Below are 18,922 nucleotides of genomic sequence, written 5' to 3'. Positions count from 1 at the left end.
CGGAAGAGCATGAAAAAACAATAGCAAAAACCTACAGTCACGTGGCTCAAGGACATATTGTCAAGAATAAAGCAGTTATCAACACATTAAAAAAAACGTAACATATTCAGAACTCCTCTATCCTTTAAAGTTCCGGCCCCAGTTTTTAGGGCATTTGCTTCCGGCAGGCGCACTCGGGAGAACAACCCTATTAGCAGTACCCTACCTGGGTGCCAACTTTGGTGCTATCCCATTGCTTCCGTATTTCTCCGTAGAATCGATGCAGGCTGTGAAATAATTGCTCCTTCCATGGAGCAGCTTTCGCTTTGGAAAAAATCTTGTCCGTGTAGTTTGTAAAGTGCTTTAGCATAAAGTCACTGCAAAAGGTCATATCTGAGGAAGCCGGCAGGATAAGAGTCCCTCGCGGCGCAAATGCAGTCCTTGCAGATGAAAAACACCCCTGCGAGCTGCACTGCCGTATCTCCAGGGCAGAAGGAACCAGTTCTCAAGAAATATAAACCTCATGCTTTCATATGCAAAGCAAGGAATACAAATGTAACCTTATCAAACAAAAATTGAATATACAGCCTGAGAAAGAAAATGGAAAAAACTTACTTGAGCCACTTTGCATAACACAGGATATAAAATCTGAACAACTACGTTTTACTGATGACCTAAATATTAATTTTAACAACTTCAGGAACCTCACACATGCTTTAGTCTCCTCATTATCTTGATTTCACAGGGTATTTTATAGAAACCTTAGGTGCTTCTGCCAGGAAAGAAACATTTCTAACAAGCAGTAATTCTTTTCTTGCATTTTATTGGTAAGAAGTTTCTCAGACATCTGTCTTAAAATAATAGAATGTAGTAGTGCTAACCTAATGCAGCATTAAAAATGTAGGCACTGTGTTTTCATCGTTACCTGCTTTTCAAGGCCCTCCAAAGAGCAGTGTTTCAGGCAATCCTAAAATCCTGAAAATCCTGTATACATTTCAAGAAAGAGCCAGTTGGAATTGAGACATGAAAATCCTAAAAACACTTTGTGCAACAGGAGCTTAGCTTGGCCAGGCGCAATTTCTAAATTATTCCACAGAAGAGGCAGAAAAATCCCACTGCAGCACAGCTTTGCCAATAGCCCATTCCTTCACATTACTTGAAATCATACCGTATAAGAAGAGCCTGCAAGAAATACGGAGAGGCTCTCCAATACTTCCTGGTAAGTACATGACATACTAAACAGAAACGGATGTAGTCCAGCAAATCCAGTTTTTTACCAGGAAGTAAGTGCGTTATCTTCCTGGAAGGATAAAAATAGACAGCTAAAGAGATGGGGGGTGGGAGGGGAACACAGACCTTATAAAAAAAAAGAACGCTTTTCTGGGCTCTTTTATGGTACTGCACATCTAGGATTTATTTAACAACTCTGTTGACAAATCCGAGAGTCACCTGGACTCAAAGAGATTAGACACGTGCGCCAAGTCATGTTTTGCTCACACCTCTTTGCCCATGACTGCCCTTGGGAAAGGCACGCTGCCAGCCACTACATTGAACACAAACAGAGGCAGCCACAACCCTCCTTCTTACCACAGTATTAAACTGGGGAGCACCGCTTCCATTCCAGTTCAGTTCTTCACTGGCTGGGAGATGACGAGGAACATCAGCCGCTGAAACAGATCCCATAACACCACTAGAAGTTTTTCTTAACGTTAAATAGCTTTACAGAGTAAACTGTGGTTTGCAAGGCGCCACAACAAATGCGGATATTAAATGCTCAAGTAACTGTTCAGGTTTTGGAGAGAATTAGTCTGAGTAACTGACTTTGCAACGCATCAAAGCATCACGCTATGTGTCAGCTCTCCCACATTTTTTAGCTCTTCCTTTTTAATAGGTTATTGAATCATCACAATTAAGAAAACCACATTCTTTTTGTAACACGCAGTTCTCTCAACAATTTAGTTCTCTAAATTCTCTAAATTGTTCTCTACAATTTAGTTTCTTATCTGAAACACTCAAGTGTTCTCCTCAAAGCAAACGTTTTAGATTGGCATTGCAAGGTTCTTCAGCTCTTCGCCTGCAAAGGTTGGGAGTCCGCTGGCAAAAATACTGATCCGAGAGGCCAGCGAGCAGCAGCTTCCCTGCACAGCGGGTACCAAATGCGTTCCCCTTCCCTCCTCCCCGCCAGCTCAGGAGCTCCCTGAGAACCAACTTCTTGTCTCTTCTTAGCTAAGAGACCTTCCAGGACACTACTGCTTCCACTTAGCACAGAGGCTCTGTATACTCTCCTTAATATCCATGGACTAAGTGCAGTCTGCTCGCTGCTCCCCATCCCTCTTTTATCACAGTCAAGATTCATGGTGGCTCCTATGATTCCTCCCCAACTTGGTCACAAAGGAGAGGCTCTCCACCTCATCCTCTTTCCGTATTACTGCTCCCTAGATCTTCAGGGCAATAAAAACTCCAGATTTGTTTTTCCCCTCCCCTCTCCTTGCTCTCTGGTAGACAAGTTACTCCTGAAGTCAGCATTTGAAAAGGTACACCCAGAAGGTGATGCACCAAGAGGATATTGGCTTCCATCAGCCAGCGTTTCCATCATTAAGTCTTACCACGTTGACTGAAACTGTTCTGTGTGCAGCTGGTACATAGGGCACCGCAACGCTCACAGAAATCCTCCCTCCAGCTTCCCAGCATGCACAACATGATGTGGTTCTGTCAACACCTCAAATTTTGGAGAAAATTAGCTATGCAATCCTAATAAATGTTACTGCAATTGATTTAGCTAAGAATCATTAAATGCAGCTCACCAAAAACTCAGTAAGAGGCCTAAGCTCTGTAGCTATCAGTAAGATCCTACAGGGGAAAATCAAGGTGATCAAGAGAAAACTTCCCAAAGTTTTAGCAGCAGATCAGTGAAACGCACCAGTACTCCTTGCCTCCTCTCAGCGGACAATTTTCAGCCTTGTAGAAAATGATATTAGACACAACTCATAAGAAAACCTGCCAAAAGCAAAGTACCATCGCAACTCCAGATTCATAGCAAATTGAGAATTCTGACCCATAGCACAGATTTCTAATCTGGAAAGATTTAAAAGTTGTTCACTCAATCACTCTGAAGTTTGCATTTCTTCTACAAGCAAATACATAAGGCCTACCATCTCATTCATGTTTGATTAACACATGAGAACCATGCATAAATACATTAATTATAATCTGGCTTTGTTTACATGACATTGCTCTTTAGCCTAATTAATATTAAAGGTGAAATTAATTTTGAATGTCCAGTGACACACATCACAAGCTCATCACAGATACCAGAGATTTTAGAAAAAATGTGTGACACAGCCACATGCAATTATAGAAGTTTGTCCTGGAACAAACACATACCCTGTTCCAAATGGGCCCATTTCATCACATTCCTGGGGAAGGCAACACATGAGATACAAAACTGCATCTCGCTCTCTGGAGGCAGTGAGGGAGGCCCCGTTCCCATGCAGCAGGCTAAGTGAAAAAGCCAATGAACCGTAAGCAGGCGTTAGGAACTCAAGATGACCAAAAACCTCCTTTACAGTTGCTCACGCATCTTACCGGGAACCCTATCGCATCATGCGCCACTAGACTGTACAACTATGACATCCCAGCACGGCTGCCTGGTAGAAGAGGGCGCCTGTAATGGGAGATAAGCTTCGTGGCAAGGAAAAGGGGTGCTCACCTTACAAGCAGGGTCCCCTCTGTCCTGTAAGGAAATACTGAAAGAAGCATGGCCTTAAAAAGGGCACGTCTATTTTCACGAACATGGGTCAGCAGCATGCCCTTGCGCAAATGAGGCCAACTGCATCCAGGGCTGCATGAGGATGAGTGTGTCCAGCACGTCGAGGGAGGTGACTCTCCCCTCTCTGTTCAGCCCTGAGGAGGCCTCATTTGCTGGTCCAGGTCTCAGCACCCCAGGACAAGAGAGACATGGACCTGCTGCAGCCAGTCCGGCGAAGGGTCACGAAGATGAGGAGCATCTCTCATATGAGGAGAACCTGGGACTGTTCAGCCTGGAGAAGGTGATGCACGGGGCATTACTAATGAGAATAAATATGTAGTGGGAAGGTGTAAAGAGGACGGGGCCAGACTCTTCTCAATGGTGCCCAGTGCCAGGACAAAAGGCAACAGGCACAAACTGAAACACCAACTAACGGCTCCACTTGAATACACCTTCAAAACACACCCCACTTCATTATTACTGGTAAAAAGGGAATTCTTCCCGTTCTAGATGAAAGTGGCAGGTGTTCAGAATCACGGGGTTCTCCCCACCCCATTCACTCCTGCTTTCAACCCAGCAGTAACACATTTTGTCTTCTGTTTCACACTAATTATCAGCAAAAAGACAGCCATTTTAAACACAAGTCCACTTTTTACGTAAATGGATATAAGTAGTCACAAGCAACATAATTTACTGAAAGGATGCTTTCTTTTCAGGATCCTCTATCCTTTCTGAAAGGTTTTATATCACAGCCACTACTTAAAATAACAAAATACCAGAGAGATAAGAAAATAGCAGGTCAGAGCAGCATATCAAGCTCCTCAGCTTTCTCTCCAAGACAAGATTTTCCCCAAATTAGGCATTTCGGTAACAGCCTCCGTCGCTTTAGACCAGCAGGTAGCACGCAGAAGCTACCACAGCCTGCTTGTAGGCCCCCAGAAGACCCAAACTTTGGCCGCTGCAGGGTCAGTGGTCGCTGCACCTTCTCAAACATTAACATGCACTACAAAATTTCACATGCTTTCTCCACTCACAGAGATGCACAACTACAAGTGCTCCAGTGCTATGAAGACTCACTTTTATGGGACCTTTCTAGCAAACTGGACTTGGTTTTCCTTTAGTAGAGCAAACACCAACTAATCTTTTCTATTAACTTCCTAAATCCTACTAGTTTGGGATGGCTGGCTTTTCCCAGAGCTTGGCTGCTCTGTAGTAGCAAAAAGCAAGCTGGTCTGGCAGGGGAAAACAAAAAGACATCACTGCCTTTGCAGTAAGGATACAGCAAGCTCCTTTAGAAGTTTAGGGTTCTCTAATCTCTGGGTCTCAACTCCAGACTTCAAAGAACACTAGATCGTAAGTCAGTCTTCTGTTTCAAGCAGGCATGAGAGATGCCCACTGCCAAAGTACAACAATTTTTCTGCCTTTAAATCTTTAAGCCTCAGCTTGCAAAATTAAAGATGAAAATTGCAAATGTAAGAGTGTAAGAATGAATTCAAAGTGAAGATTTATGCAAGTTTTCCACAATTTTACAGATCATACATCCATTGACAGATAAGCTCTCAACCTTCACACCTGCAAAAAAGTGAAAGGAAAATTCAATAAAAACCCTTCAAGTAAGAGGAAAAAAAATACTAGCAATACAAATCCATTCATTAATTCTTCAAATGCATCTCTGTTCACATTAGCATCCAAAAGCAGTTTGTCAGACTGGAGCCACAGAGCTTAGCGCACATGTAAGAGTAGCTAAAGCATTCACCCATACACTATTATCAGTCTATATCCACTGGTGTTCATGATGCCAAGCAGGCTGCTTAAGTGACCGTTCATCACAAATAATTCAGAAAATGAGGAAAAGCGCCATTGTAAAGATAAACAGTATTTATTGCTCCGGTTTAAAGGTTATGTTATTCCGGCGCTGCTGCTTGGGAAGGTAGCTTTACATGCTACAGCACAAAGCTAATAGCTATGAAAACAGACATGCCGTTCAATCAAGAGTCTATTTCCCTTCACGTTCATTAACTGAAAAAGAAGTTAATGTTTTGCAAGCAATGAAAAATCAGGAGCGCAGGCTCCGGAGACCTGCCCCAGCCTTCCCCTGCGCTTCCCACACGACAGCCCCAGCCACCCTTAGGACCCCCGCGTGTTCATCCGACGCAACGTTCTCAGCTCCCCCACACACCTCCTCAACGCCCTCGATGTAACCTGCGCTCTCGGCTTCCTCTCTCTGACATCCACTAATTACCACCAGCTAAGAGGTGGCATAAAACACGGCTGGTCCGTCATAGCCAAATAAAGCAGGTGACTACAGAGCCCGCACCGCAGTGCTTCTCTCCCTGGAGGAGCTCACTTGAGTATGGTTTATATGGTTTACAGCCAGCTGCTGCTTTCCTTGAAAGTAGCAAAATGAGCTTCAAGAGCTCTACTCCTGGATTCAACCTTATCAGAAACGCATGATGGGACCAAAAGTACTAGAGACATCCTGACAAAATGATAAAGAAGAAAGGCGCCTAAAAGCGCAGTCAGATGTAAAGCTTGAAGTGCTGCCGGTGCCACGATCAACAGCTTTGTCTGCGATGCCGTACAGCAGCAAAGTATCACCTGAGTTTCCAAAGACTGACAATCTCTCCAAGACAGACGTCTTCTGTGCTCTTCCTTATACACTATCCACTGACAGAAACAAGCTGAGGACCCTCAGACTGTAGGAGGTGTTGCACAGTACCGCACAGCACCAGCATGTTTTGTGCTCGCTGCCAATGAGCAAAATTAGAAACTAGGAGATGCCAGAGATGTTTTTATTTGTTATAATCAGAGAGAGCCAGGAAAATTCATAGAGGGTCCCTAACTTTAAAAGTGGCAACAAGCCAGCTGGATGCATTGAATGCAGAGGTCGCGGTTCTCAGGACGGCTTACCGTAGACCCAGGAACCAAAGAGACTGTTCCTACAAACGGGAGTGGGACTTTTTCCTGACCACGTACACTTTCCCAAGCCCCTTGCTCCACTCCACCGTGGCACGGCACAAACAGCCAGATGGCTCGGTAAGACATTTGTACTGGAAGAGTGGAGAAAGACAGTATTAGAGGAAACCAGCCTTCTGTGCGTTAGCTTTTTTGGCATGCATGTACCTGAGTTACACTGGCAAAATTGCTTACAAAAACACAGTTAAAGCTGTGAAGGCAACCAGAGAACTTGCTCATCTTCTGGGTTTTACGGACTGCTGACAAGTTCCAAAACCAACTGATTTATATGAACTGAAACTACAAACCAACTGTAGCTCAGACCCATTCTAACCTAGCACCAGTGTGTCAGGGAACGACTTCAGGAAACCGTATCTTTCTACGCACCATTTATAGTGTTTCAAGCAGTAGCTCACTACATGAGCATGAACTTTGGCTTGAAAGGCTGAAAGAAATCCATGTGCTTAGGACACCACGCAACAACACCTTGCGTTCAGTCAACGATGACTCACACGGCCAACTGATTTAACACGAGAACCGTAGCTGAACCGCTTTTCATACAAGATGCTCTATCAACCCTGATTGTTCATTCAGCGTATGAATGAATTATATATCAAACGAGCTTTGCAGCTGGCACGCACCAACAGCTGCTTTTCTTTTCGGAGCAGCTGGCAGCCTGTCACAATTCACATCCACACTACACGCCACCAGCGCCAGTGCATGCTCAAATCTGCATCTGTGTTCATCAGTAGCTGTTTTAGCAGCTCTTGTGACAAAAGAGCTGTCCTCTTCACCGTCATTATAAGACCAATTATTTGAGGAGGTAACTTACTTCTACAAAAAAATAAAGGATTTTAACTGTCTGCCCCTGCAGCAGTGCTCCTAAGTGGACCTCCATTTGGTTGTACCTTCAAGGCTCTGCAGTCTGGTGGAAAGAACTTCCAAAATTGAAGACCAAGTGTGCCCTGGGGTCCTGAGCCCAGGCAACCTTTCTGTTTTTTCCTTCATTTACAAAAGGAGGATAATAGTAAAACTGCACAGCAGTGTCGTAAGGATTAATTAGCTAATATCTGTACAGTCTTACGCATGCAGAACATCACAGATGCACCACGTAATTACCATTATTAGGGGGGTAATTTCTTTGACTCATGGGGACAGCACATGTTTTATCTGTCGTTTTTTCAAGGCACAGAAGTCAACTGTCAACTATTCTCACTCAGTTAAAAAGAAGTTTTTATAACGTGGCATAAACTATCCACAGTAGTGCTCTGCCATTTTTAAAAACATCTACTATTTCTCATTGTTAGTATTTACAGATTGAAATTTGTGGACCGCAGATACTCACAAACCTTTAAAGGTTGCCAGAAAGGAGAGCCAATCTACCGATTTACTTGGCAAGTGGAGTGTCATCCTAAAAGTCACTCTTAAAACTAAATTATGTTTGGTCATCTGCCCCGGCTGTTAGCAGTGTCAGCAAAGGTTTCAACTGCAGGACAAAGCTGTACAATCCCAGAACAGCTCCAGCCCTATTAATCTGATCAAGAGTCCTCCTCTTTTGACTATACTGATGTGGTTGAGACGAGCAGAGGCACTTGAGCATTAATCAGACACAGTATGTTGGTCAAACATTGTGAAAGAGTATTATACAACTTAGGATTTTTCCTCCTCAGGCCTTAGTACATAGTGACTATAAACTAAGGGCCTTTGGGACTTACCACAGGGCTCAACTGCTTTCCTAAAATACACAAGAGAATAGAGCACAGTTACCATGCAGAGATGGAGACTAAGATCACTGCAGAGTCAAAACTATGATAAGCTAAACTAGGGGGAAAAAAAATCCTGCATAATAACTGGGTTTGGGTGCAATTTTTGTTCTAGAAGAAATACTTGGTGGAACAGGAGCTCTGGCGATCTATCTCCAAGGAACACCACCTGGGCACTTGCCTGACAAAGCGGCGCCGAACTCCTGCCATGGCTAGCTTGCAGACTGACGTCTCCGGCAACAGTCGGCGGGGACCACTTAAACCAGCTTTAATGGCAACACTGCCGTGCAAAGTAAGAAAGCACAGTGTGGCTCTCCCACTGTCTCGCTTCCACCACTGCCACCCACAGAAAGCTGCTCCCACAGCAGATCAGGCACAGCTGAAATGCCAGCCCGGCATGATTAGCTAGCATTAGCAAAAACCAAATCAATGGCTTGATTGCAGATTTGCCTAACAGGATTGCAGTGTGCATGCATTATAATGATTAGGCAATTTGCAAATTCATTATGTCTTCCAGAGCCACATAAAGTATTATCCAAAAGCAGCACGCATACTTTAAATGCCATCAAGAGAAGCACAACGTATCACTGCCCTTTTCTCCTTTTTTTCCTCAGAAGACTATACTATGATTAAGAGCTGACACGCTGAGGCAATGCCCGTCATGACACCCCCTCCGATGGCCCTGACCACACCATTACTAACCTACTTTTAGAGTCGGAATTCAGCGGAATTGTGAAAGCCCTTTAAATAGCACTGTCAGATCTAGTTTTATTAGCACTTCATCTTTTGCACCTCCTAGGAACAGCAGAGAGGTAATTAGCACTTGACACATTATCCCTCTCGCTGGGCCAAACGGCAGCGGGGCCACTAACAGCACGGACGGGGCGACTAATGGGATGTGCCGACAGATCCCACTTGATCGCTCGTGAACAAGCGGGCGCAGGAGGAGACAGGCAGCATGAGAAACAGCGTATTACAGATCTTGTCTTTAATAGTAGCTGAATGCCTGCACGGACACAAACAGCATGGCTAGAGAAAGAACGGTATTTTCAGCTAGAGCACTGAACTTTTTTGAAACTAAAATCAGTTTTTGCAGATGGAAAATTGTTGTTTTTACTCACTCCTTGCCAGGTGAAAATTAGCAGGTACATGCAACTCTAACCGCCACACAGTTGTTCAGATGAAACCTCTGGCTTTTACTTTATGTAAAATCCATGTCGGAAGCGAGACCGAAATTGTTGAACCAGCCTGCAGCCTGAACATTAACCTGCATTTTACTAAACCACTATACTTACACATTTTTAATGGCAGTTCTTGCGTGTATCCTCCTCAAAGCGATGCTCCACAGCAGCAGGGGCGCTTCCAGGCATGCCGCGTAACGGGCATTCAACGGTACAGGCAACCCCTGCCTGCCAGGCACGACCTTGAAACTCCAGCGCAGTTCTATGCTGTAGCAACAATTAAAATTACAGCTTTAGAGCTTAAATGCAGAAGTAAAGACATTCATCTAGTTTAAATAATTTAACAGGTCCACCGGAGAAAAATCAAGCTCTCTCCCAACCTCTAAAACAACTTGGAAATACCAGAGCAGGCAAACAAACCGCAATCCCTGCATTGCCTCATCCACCCAACACCGAGATGTACAGCAAACTAAGATCCCAAAGCATACCAGCGAGGTCAAGGGAACGCCCCGCTCCAACACACCTAAGTATGCATTGCCAAAAGTTTCTATTTTTTGAACAAGAAGACCCACTCAAAACCCCAAAGATTGTGCATTATCAAAGTTGTACTCCTACTGCTCATTTACACCTACCTGTAAATAAGAGATTGCAATCTAGCTCATGGCAATTAGGTATCATTATGCTGCTATATTTTATGATTTTATTCATTACTGTTAATGAACTAAAGCAATTTCAGGTATCAGTAATCACGAACGGCGTATGCACAATTTTAACAAAAAACTTCCCCGATAGAAACAATTATACAAGCTAATAAATCCTGACCGAACTCCCTCCTTCAAACACAAAATTGCCAATTAAGTGCCATTAAGAAGATGTAAATCAGAAGCCTTGTGAAGTCTCTATTAATATTTACAAGCAAGAACGTCGCTAACCTGATAGAGTACAGAGAGATGTTCACAGCCTGGGTACCCCAGAGCAGCGTTGGTGGTTTGCCCTGGCTGCTGACGCCATGCAATACCGAAAAAGCACCTGTAGACTACTATAAAAAACACACCTTCCTTAGACATTTGCATGATCATACGTCATTAAGTTCATGTAATCGGACCACAGAACCCGTGTGATGAAAAGCCCTAACTTGACCCCCAAACACTTCCACTTGTCTGAAAAAAAGGGAAGAAACCAGCAACGAAAACTCATCCTCTCCATCTGTCCGAACAGCTTCACAGTAAAACTTTGAGAGCACTAAATGCACATCAAGGGTCTGTGACTTGCAGCAGCACTTAATTCTGGTGCAGAAGTGTCACGCTGAACACGCACGCACAACCTCTCTGCTAACCAGCATTAACCTCATCAAGGTATTGATGATTCAAGGTCCGTTCACATTACGCGCTCCGTTAAAGCCTGCTCCTCTTACGCTCCCCGTGCGGCGGCATTGACGTAGGTACCACCAACATCTCCGTGTCGCCCCCATCTTCCTAAAAGCCCAGGCCTGCAGCTCCTGCCTATGCTACCTGAGAAGCGCTAAGGCAAAGCAGATGTTACCATCAGAGACAACGGAAGCTCTGCTTATTTGTTACTGCGGTGAGGAATGCACTTAAAATGCGCCCGCATCCATGCGAGCTCCTGGAAGAAATGGGCAGCTCATCAGCTGCCATCGCACGTGGGAAAGAGAGGCCAAGCAAATGCTCCGGAAAGAGCCCATCCGGCACCTAGCAAGCACCGCAATCCTGCGGCGACGGGTCGCAGCTCTGCGGCTGCCGCAAACCTGCTCCATCAGCCATTGCTCTGCTTCCTCCACACCTGCAAGATGTCTCTCTTCTGAATGTTGCTAATTCCGAGGGGGAAAATCCCTCCCTCCTGCCTCGCGCTGCTGATCTGGCATCCGATGTTGAGACGTGCGTGGAGATTTCCATTTTCAAATCCACGGCTCCCAGTCATTCCGCTTCTGCCTGTCGGTGACTTCTAAAAACACACGTGCTGACTGATCTCCCCAGCTGGGTCACCAAAAGGTGCAACCCAAACATAGACAAAATCTTGCTTCGCTTTATGGCTTCTTCCACACGGCTTCTAAGCCCAGAGGGCTTTTTTTGCAAGAAAAACAGCGAGTCACCTTTCCCGTGTCTGCTTCTTCCCGCATCCTACTTGTGGAGGACAGGGCAGTCCAACACTTGCAGTTTTTAAGTAAGAACAGAGACACGCTCGCAAGATGCTTCTTTCATGATGTCTGGCAAAGAAGTTGCACTAAACAGAGGATACCAGAAAGCAAAGATACCAAATCCACATGGTTGAAGTCATACCTCGTATTTGTTACAGATGCATCTACGCATCTCTCTCTATAGATACACACATTCTTATATATAAGAAACCAGACCTTGTCTAGACTTGCGGTAACTGAAGACCAGCAACAACAAGAAGCTGGACCGAGGCTTTTCTCAGGCCTGAGGACAAGAACAGGGACCAGTTGTTAAAAGGCCCAGCTGCCAGTGATTAAACCGGCTAATTTTGCTCATGACAGTGGTGCCATACCAGTGACATCAAACACACAAAATTTGAAACTGGCAGGCACGTAGTACCCCCAGCTGGAATCAAAACTGAAGCACCCAACGCGCTGCCAGGGAGAATGGTGGATCCTCTTTTAGGTGGATCCTTGCAGTCAAGACTGGAAGACCTAGTAGTTTCCTTTCGCCATATTATCTATCAATAAAGTTTTTAGAAATTAGGTTTTCCTCTTGTGGAATAACATTCTATCAATTTCCTAACACTAATTTTTTGGTTTCATGGGGTCACAGAAGCATTGGTTGGGAAGGATGTCTTCATTCCACCCAATTCCAGATGTCTGTGGTTTTGTCTGGAAGAGTTTTGAACACCTCCAAGGGCAGAGATGCCGTGACTGCTCAGAGCATCTTATTCTAGTGCTATAGCATGCCCTGAGTTAGTCTTTTATCCATAATTCATTTTTAAGCAATTACAGCAACCATTTGATACTTTGTTGTTCATATGTGAATAGAGAGAGCAAATTTTCTTTGCTGAAAGTCTGAAGGTTGATTTTAAGGTCTGTATTTAAATATGGCTTCAGCCTTCTGCTGGGAACGCTGGCAAATCTCTTTTCTCTCCCCAATCCTCAACTTCTTACTGTATAAATAACATCTCTTTTTCCCTTCCCTCTGTCATAACTAGACAGGTTTGCACTGGGAGACTCTCTTGCTTTGCATCTCCTGGCACAAACACGTAGATCAAAGCACCAAACATGTTTTGGTACTGGTGGCTGTACTAGACTTTTCCAATTTAGATATGAATTTGACATTTTACCTTAGGTATGAAAATTCTGAAGAAATTGCAACTGTCACATGTTTGAACAAAAGTACCTGTTTCTAAAAATATCACTTTTATCTGATATTTAGGGCTTGCCTTATTATGTATACTTCAGCAACAGATCTGTGATCCTCCATCAGTTCTTTTTGATGTTTCTGAGTAGAACTTAGAGTAGATGCTGATCAGCCTTCAATATTCACTACGGCAAAGGGGAAGTTTTTTTGGTTTTCCTCTTTTTTTGGAAAAACAACCGGTGACAGTACCGACAATGAATTTACTGTAGCTGAATCTTTCATTTTTTCACAGGTCAAAATACTTGTATGCTAGGAAAGTTTCTGATAAGATCTTATATGTATGCTTGAAAATTTTAAGTAAGATGTTATTAGTGCTGACCTCTGGAAAATAAAGCCCTCTTTTCCCCTTTCCAGAGTCCTACAGCTGTTTTTAGTTCTACATATGGAAAGAACCAGAATAGTATAGACAGCTGGATAACACAAAAATGGGGGGGGGGGGGGGGGAGAAAGAAAGAAAACTTCTTAGTTATTAAGATTTTATACTCCCTGCAGATAACTAGTCATCTAAGGTAATTTGTACCTTATGGTGCCTAGGGAAGCCTGAAGGATCTCTGTCTTTAAAAAGTGGTAGTCAATGGCTTATTAAAGAAACAGATCCATCTAGTGGTAACACTCGTTTCATGCCAATGCCTCCGTGCCCAGCACTTGCAGGGAGGACTGGGGGCTGGACGATGGGGCTACGTTACTCCACCAGGAAAGCGCATTAAGTGCTCACAGTTTTGCTTTAAGTCAAGCATGAGGAACCTCTGGCAAGGGCTACCTGTTAGCACTGGCCCATAGTTATTCATAGTATACCAGGAAAAACTGACTGTCCTTGGGCTGCAAATGGGTTTCCTGAACCAGGGATTGCAGGGTCCTCACCCCCAGTTTGCTTCACCCGCACTCAAGCGGGCTTTGCGCAGGAGAGACCTGTTCATGCTTCCTACAACAGGAATATTTACAACCTCTTAATGTATCAGGAGAAAAACTGGTAGAGCATGAGTGTAAGCTAGCAACAAGATTATGGCTGATGTTCAAAAACATGTCTTCTCCATCACTACAGGTCCCTGTGAAAGTGCTAGAGGTTCTGCTTTTATTCTTCAGGCATCCTGCATCTTCCTGTTTTTCCACTCGGGAAAAAGTTTTTTTTATCCATACGAATGCTTTGCACAGCTCTACAGCAATCAGTGCTTCATATCACCAGTGTTATCTTCACAGCTGCATTTAAAAAAATAGTACTTTTTGTAACTATTGAGCAGCTCAAGAATTTTGTCCTTTGCTATTATTTCTCTTCTTAAAGCTTTAAAAAGGAAGAAATCATCAATATCATAGTATCAGGTAACTCAGATACATTCCAGTTACATCATACTTACCTGCTACATATTTCCTACGCTGTTTTGCCCTTCACGAAGTCTTTACAAGGGTATTTTGATCTGACCTCCTCCCTGACGAAGATGCTGAAATCAACTGTCTTAAAGACAAAAAATACTTTGCCTACACAAGGGAGAAAAACAGATGCAGATTTTCACTAGTCTGAAGAGCTGCAACGCTTTTTCTCATGGTTATTAGCCTCCAAGGGCTTTCCAGAAAACCTTCTACAGGCCTGATGACAAGAAAGGTTTACTGTCATGGTTATTCTTCTGTAGAGTTTGTTTGTGTTTAGGAAGCTTTGGAGATCAAGGAACTCCATTTTCACATGGAACGAAGGTCCATGCAGTGCAGGTACAAGAGCTGCTTGGAGATGACATCTCTGTTCACCTTTTTCCCATCCCTGTAATCACCGACTCCCTTATCATTTAGCAGCATCTGGAGAGCACGCTCTGAGAGGGATCACATTTCTCTGCTTTTATTATACCCTCTCCCAGTCTAGCAAGAAGTCCTCTACTTCTTAGTGGCACAGCATGCTGCTCTGCTCCCACGTAGCCCCAAGGACTATAACCTCAACTCTGAGAAGCTTCATTTATATCACAATCCAGCACAAACTCACAAGCACTGCAAAAGCAGAAGACAGCACCATAAGGATCTCTCTTCTGCACTGTACAGAAGGTATGCCATGCACCGAGGGTAGATTATGTAGATTAAAGGAAAAAGAAACAAACAAAAAAAAGTGGAATTTTTGTTTCACCTGAACGTGGTCACATATACAATACCAACAAAAGCCTGTCACAGAGCTGCAAACCTTTTGCTACCTCTCCTGACACAGGCCACACGCTGAGGCTCAACCACATCACTCACAGGTTAGGCAGTGGTCCTTCTGGGCCTAAAAAAAGTCAATACATCTGTAAGCGTCGTGGTACAACCAAGTCCAAAATTGGGGCAAAGAACCTCAATTAACATTTACAGGAATCTGCGCTACTCAACTAGATCACTCAATTTGCAGGGCTGTATGTGCCATATAATGCCATCAATTAGGCAATTACACTATTTTTTCCATCACCTATCAAATCTTCTGAACAAAGAATGTCCAGACAATCTACAAAAAAAGAAAAAATATTAAGAAAAAAACAAACACCGAAGCCACACTACTCAAACCTGTTTTTAGATTGTTGCAGAAAAGGCTCACGTACAGGAGGGCTGCACTGCCCAGTAAAGATCAGCTGCAACGCTCTTCAGAAACTAATCTGAGTTCAAAACATCCCAAACCACTTCAAAAAGTAGATTTCTATAAAATAATGAGTCTAAATATATCTGTGCCTAAGTAGTTTTCAGCTCCTAGGAACTGTACGCTTTATTCACTTAGTCCAGCGTTGTTCCATATGACAACTGTGAGCATGAATGGTCCCAGGAGATAAGGGAGGACAGGGAGAAGATGGGAAAAAAATGAATGTGCCAAAAATGAAAGACACACAATTTTAGGCCTGTCAGATCCTTCCCGGTAAAAAGCATTAGAATAGCTAACAGGGGCTCTTCCAACGCTCTATTGGAAATGACAGTAAAATTAGCATCACTGGTCATGATTTCATGGTAAATAGATCTTGTCAAAATAAATCATTATGCAGTTTTTCACTGGGAAGCTCAGACTGGGTTTATTACCTAGCACCTCAAGCCATCTTGATTAGAAAAAAACCCACAATGCAAAACAAAAAATCAGCATGACATGTACAAAATGGATTAAAAACCGTGACAGTGCACAAAATGCAGCTACAAAGGAGGACAAAGAATCCACTTCCCACTTTGCCCTGCCTAATTCTTCCTCCATCTCCACCAAAGCAGGAAAGAAAATATGAAATTATCAATGATGGGGTTTACAGATTTTAAAAAGACTCTAGAAAAACAGTAAGAAGTAAAAGGAGCATCCTGAATTGCTACTTCTGCTGGGCTCAAGCAAACGTGATATATTTTGCTGAAAAAACGGCTGAGCAGCGATCTAGCACAGGCTCTCACCAAAAGCGACCTGACAAATGAGTTGTCCGCTATAGGAATGTTCCAGTAGCATCCTGAAAATAATTTAAGTACTCAAATGATGCCCAAAGGAAAGCAAAAATGAAACTGAGAAACTGCAGGTGCAACAAGGATCACAGTCACACTTTGTAGCAGGGACCGTCACTCTCCGAGTTCAGCGGGCACATCCATTGCCAAAGCGGTTATTGCTGTTCCTTCTGCGCTCCATTAAACCGGTGCAAGGCACCAACACTGGGGCCAGCGGAGCAGCGTTATTTATTGATGCACGGCAACGCTGACTGGGCAAAAGAAGAACTAGAATCCCAGTGATGTATCAATTCTTGAAGTAAAAGACTAGACACTGAAATTGCTTATTTATACCACAGTATCCGTGGTGTCAGGCCTAGATTTGATGACTTCCTCACTGTCATTTTTATTAGGTATTGCTCTGACTTTAATCTTTTATAACAACTGATACATGGTCAACCAAATGTTTCAACTCATGCCTCCTCTGAGCTAAGGGAGCACAACCGAAGAAGTGCATTGGACTATTACACACACAAGTAAGTATTTAATAATCAAATTCTTAACTCCACAAAATGGAAAGGAAGCAAAGGTCTCTAGCACAGCATTAGAAGTTTTTCACATGCCCTGGTACGTCTTCAATCACATAACTATCAAGGATCGAACCAGCTAGATGCTGTAGCAGGAAAAATTAAGAAAATAGAAGATACGGGACAGCACAGATATGACATTAGTGGATGACACTAATGCAAACGTTCTCATACCTACGATTACGCATGATGGAATTCGATGAAGTGGGGATTTAATGCACCTGTCCACACGGCTCCACTGAGACTGCTGCTCAGCTTTGGAAACGAGCTGACGGGCCTTAGTAAACCAAAATCAAAAGTTGAAGAAATCAAACGATAATAAAGGAAAAAATATACATAATTCAGCATGAGCTTTCTGAAGCTAGAAAACCAAGTTGCTACTGTATAAACAATACACACCCGCACACGTATGTTCACGTACGTGTTATCGGCAGTGAAGTCAGGGGCACTGTGAGCACTGGAAGAAGCTGCTTTCCGTTGCCGCTCTATTATCTTCTTGCCTATACAGCAACTGCTGCTGCACTTTAGGTATTCAAGAATTGTGCTCTGATTCATTTTGACGAGTATGGAAGGCCCTTTCCCGAGATCTGAGGACTCTAGTCACAAGGCTGACAAGACAGCAGATGGAAATGAGGGGGAAAAAAATTCTAAACACTGATAAATTGTTATAAAGCAATTACTGATGTATAGCAACTTTATAAATGTTGCTATATCTGTTACTCTGGCAAGTGACACGAGCAGATCCAATCAGAAGAAATTTGACAACGATGGTGCTCTCTTCAGATGAGCAAAGGGATCGCTTTTATTATCCTTTGTGTTTAGGCATAGTGAGACGGTAAAGAGCTGGTACTGGCGTGCAGAGAGCAGCTTCTTTCCTCTGCTACTGAGTGCACAGGCATATTCAGTGTGAAATCTGGAAAAGCAAACGCCGGTGCAGCAAGACATAGCTGCATCCAAAAGGAATCCTGATGCCAAAGCTATTGCTGTCCTTGCAGAGACAAGCCAAGAGCAAGTGTTGCTTCGCCACTGTCTTTATTTTGCCCTTCAACTTGTCACCTTCACTAGGAGAGCCACTGCCTGCCCGTCTGTAGGTCACCCCCACTAAGAGCCGTTTGAAACCGTCAGCCGGAGATGGCGCAGAACCACAACCCATACGCTAAAGCACATGCGCCATCCCCTACGCTGGTGCTCCGCAAGCTCTGCCGGGTCCGTTACAGTAGTTCTTATTTATCACTGTTCGAGCTCTCAAGGAGTGAGTGAACAGGGTGGTGTTTAATAGCCTTCCTAAGGGATGTAATGATGCTCAGCAGAAGCGCGCCAGGGACTGAAAAGGTGCTTGGGAACGTCAAGACAATATTTTGCTCAATTCTGTTATTTTTGTTCTTCCAACTTTGCTCGAGCGCCAGACAGATTCCACGTTTCCTTCAAGAACCACAGACGCGCAGAACGTGGTACGTGCGGAGCCTCAATATTCATCACTTAATTATTCTTCATCACTTTTTACAGGGATTCCCATGCGTTCTTAGGAGAGCACAAATTTAGTGTTCCTAGAAAACTGCGTTAGTAGCACACAGCCCAGTAAGCAGAGCCTGTATGACCCTGGATGACTTCCCAGCAAGACCGCTGCGCGTTCCTCCCAGAGAAAGGCTGCTACTGCAGCTGCTGCTGCTTCTCCTTTCTGTAAGATAGGTGGCAAAAATAGCGCGTGACCTCGCACGTTGCTTGTTCTCGTCTCTAGTCGCTTTTTGAGAGACGGAAGCACGGTTCAAAGCGGTTCAGCTAACTCGCAGCTCCCCCGGTTGGGCAGCTCCGCGGGGGCCAGCTGCTTCCCCGTCGGCTCTCCACCAGGCTTCGACGCTCGCCCGGCAAAGGGATCAAGCCCTGGCCTAGCAAAGGAAGATGTTATTCTAAGCGAAACCGGAACAGTAATCCCTTG

The 18,922-nt window shown here is 44.0% G+C and overlaps 1 protein-coding gene across 13 annotated transcripts in view; it reads right to left on the bottom strand.

The window, feature by feature from the left end:
• The window catches only part of PCDH15 (protocadherin related 15), a 599,229-nt gene that overhangs the window by 543,971 nt on the left and 36,336 nt on the right, over positions 1-18,922 (bottom strand). For 11 of the 13 annotated variants that reach the window (XM_062580810.1, XM_062580818.1, XM_062580802.1 and 8 more), the window contains exon 2: positions 9,741-9,893. The exons of the other annotated variants lie outside the window; for them this stretch is intronic. The gene's annotated coding sequence lies outside the window, so the exon portion shown is untranslated. The remainder of the gene's footprint in view (positions 1-9,740; positions 9,894-18,922) is intronic. 13 annotated transcript variants of the gene reach the window in all.

This window comes from Rhea pennata, chromosome 7, assembly GCF_028389875.1.
Source record: "Rhea pennata isolate bPtePen1 chromosome 7, bPtePen1.pri, whole genome shotgun sequence".
NCBI lineage: Eukaryota > Metazoa > Chordata > Aves > Rheiformes > Rheidae > Rhea > Rhea pennata.
The sequence above is the reverse complement of the archived record's forward strand: the minus strand, read 5'-3'. Positions and strand labels throughout refer to the sequence as shown.